This window comes from Monopterus albus, unplaced genomic scaffold (assembly GCF_001952655.1).
Source record: "Monopterus albus unplaced genomic scaffold, M_albus_1.0 scaffold78.1, whole genome shotgun sequence".
Classification (NCBI taxonomy): domain Eukaryota; kingdom Metazoa; phylum Chordata; class Actinopteri; order Synbranchiformes; family Synbranchidae; genus Monopterus; species Monopterus albus.
Genome location: NW_018127958.1, coordinates 698,003 through 701,403, shown reverse-complemented (window position 1 = coordinate 701,403; position 3,401 = coordinate 698,003).

Genomic DNA, 3,401 nt, shown 5'->3' with positions numbered 1-3,401 from the left:
ATTTTTAATAACTGTTGTTTAACATCAGATACTGTAGGCTTTAACTTGAATTATTTTAATGAATACCAAGTTACCCGTATTCAACATCAGTTAACTCTAATTAGTTATTTTATCCGGTCCAGAGGGCATACTATTTTCTGTGCTTAACCAAGTATTATTGTCCAAATGATTATCAGTATCACATCATCTTCATTCAGAAAACCTTTACAAATGATCTCGATTAATTTGGGAACTTCATACAGTAAATGCTGTCCAGAATGACTGCGGAAAATATTTTAGGAGACATCTCCACAATGATACTTTTGAAAAGTGGAGAAATGCAGTATTTACTGACCCAACTTACATTTATTTCTTGTAAGTAAAAAGCTGAGATTAATTTCTACAATGACACAAAAGAACATCCTTAAACAAAAGTTTTGTCGCCTATCAATCCCATGGACCGCAATCTGGAAACAAGGGAAATGTGGTATAAATGAATGAAGCAGGTCCATGGCAGGCAGCAGTAGGAACGTTTACAGGAATGACTCCATTGTCTGGTAAATAGACTATTGGAGTTACATAGCACTGTGCAACACTGGAATCTAGAAGTACTTTTGTCAGTGTTGTGTCCTATGTGTGCTAATGTGTAACTTTTATGCAGAAAATTATTGTCTTCTTTAAGATGAGAAGTGGATTGAAGCTTTCATTCATTAGCTAAATCAGTCTTACTGTGTTCTTACCAATCAGGAGCTGCTAATAAGCAGCATTTTTTAACCTATTAATACCCTAAAAGGTATGGCTTGGACTATGTGTGGAGAAGGAGAGTAAGACACTGGACGTGTCTGCAGGACAAGCACAACTGTACTTTGGCTGAATTCCTGTCATACACAGGGATAAAACAGGAAATTACAGTATGCATAATATTCATATGTCTTTTCATGCAGAAGCAATACAGGAAAGAAAGAGAGAATGAAACAAAGGGAGAGAACGTGAGAGAACAAGCTTCTATGAGGAATGATGTTTAGAATACCAGTGAGATGTTATCAGTCCTGGGTGGCTACCCATCTCTCAACCCCTCACTACTTCAATCTCTTGGCTTTTCACAACAAGACACACTCGGAAAGGCACGCACACAACCATACATGCATACAATGCAGAAAAAAAGTCTCCTAATCCCACAAACACTCACAGCATCCCGCTGTTATTTTATTTTGAAATCACAATTATCACCAAAAGACAACAAGAGGAAACAATTGGGACAAAGACGGAGGGAAAAAAAAGTCGAGAGTGTAAGAACTGAAGCTTCACTGCTACTTGGAAGGCTTTCTTCCTCAGTTAAATGCAACAAATGAGAACTAGTTGTGCATACCAGTGTCTTTTCACTTGCTACAGTACCAGTTCTTTTCAGATGCTTGTGTGTAAATGAGCTGGCATTAAAAGAAAGCTTTAAAGAGCCATGTTAACCTTTAACCCAATCCACCTGCTGCTTAATTCTCCCTCTCGTTTTCTACACTCTCTCTCTCACAATTAGAGGATTAATCTGCAACAATCCAGGACTAAACAAAGCCAGTGGGAGGGACCGTAAAAGCGTGAGGAATGAAATTAAACATGCGTTGGTATGTTTGTGGGTGCATGTGTGTGCACGCGCTATAATCAGATTTAATCTGACATATCCCAGAGATGATTCCATGGGGACTAGTGATAGATTAAAAGAGAGAATTTGTATTTTCTCTTTGTGTTTCTGCCTCTTTGTTTGTGAGATTACAAATAACAAGGACCATAAAATGAATTTTAGTGTTTATCACTGTGACATGTACATAACAAAATTGTCTTCTAAGATTAAATATGTACAGTCAGACAGTCAAGAGACAGAACATTGTTTTAGCTATATGATAGTATTTCAACTACTAAATCAGTGGTGCAACAATGTCTGCAATAAACCCATTTCACAAATAAATCCATGTGGTATACGCTGCACATTTCTGTGACCAACACCAGTGCCTTTCTGTACTGTCCTGCTGCAGTAAACCCAAAAGAACTATTACACAGAGAAGGGGTCAGACTAATGCTACAAATTCTCATAAATTTTAACCCACATGATTTTTACTGCGAGACACAAGTCCTAAAGATAACTATGTTTTTTTTATACACATAACTAAATATGAACAACACAAACACATCTCTCTACATGTTCACTCACTCTGCTGCAGTCAAACATACATTTTTCTGGTTATTCCACCAGTGTTCCTCTTACCAAGGCTTGTGCTAAACATGACTGAGGGTAAAGCTGCTGAGAGGCAGTGGGTTTGAGGACTAATGTGACATATATGACAGGATTTATGACTTATCAATGGAGCCATTTCACTACTTATTTCACTTGGGAGCAACCTCCCTGAATTGTAGCTCAGACATAAAACACTATAGTTTATGAATTACACATCTGCTAACACTTTAAGTATGAAATTATGTCTTACGAATAAGCCAGTCTGTTAAACACTTGACACTGACACATCACCCCTGGTGCTAACAGGTTAGCAGCTGTTTACATGTACACTGCCTGCTGTTGTTGTGTTATCTCTGGTTCTAATCAAACTCAGTAATTTTACCATCAATCCAACACTAACAAACAAAGTAACACTGTGTCACTAATGCTTACGTTTAGATGTTGTTTTATAGCTTTCTAGCATTTCCGATAGAAATACACACATTACAGTAAAAGGAGACTTGGAAAGCCAGATGAACACAAAAAACAAGTACAGTAAATGCCTTTTTAGCACTGGGGGTGGGGTTGTTTAAATAAAATATAGCATACATACTATATGAATTATGTGAGTACACTGAATATCAGTGTCTTTAGACGACTGAGAAATCTTGAGACACAAAAGCTGATTACCTGACCTATTATTTTATACCCAAAATAAAAAAGGTCAAGGTTATTAAGGAAATACTTAGACTTTCTTCTTTCTGTTTTGCTTCATTCCCCAGCCTCAGCACCTTTCACAGCAGTTGTGGCCACTGCTACCTTTTTAAAGGCAGATCATGTTACAACCAGCTAAGTAACCTTCCTCTCTCTCTCTCTCTCTCTCTTTCTCTTTCCCACTAGCTTTCTTTGCTCTGCTAACCAACCAAACAACTTTCATTTAAGAAAGAGAGAGTGATAGATAGACAGATACATACAGTAGAGAGAGAGAGAGAGAATGTGAAAGAGAGAAACTAATAATGAAGCCCAGGATTTTCCACACTGCAGAAACAGTTCCCTTCTTTTAACAGAAGAACAAAAGAGACGGCTTGAGCTGCTCCTACCTCTGTTTTTTAATTAAGCATGTCCACTTGCTTTCACATGCTTGGACACATGCGCTCTCTCTCTCTCTCTCTCTCACACACACACACACACACACACACACACACACACACACACACAC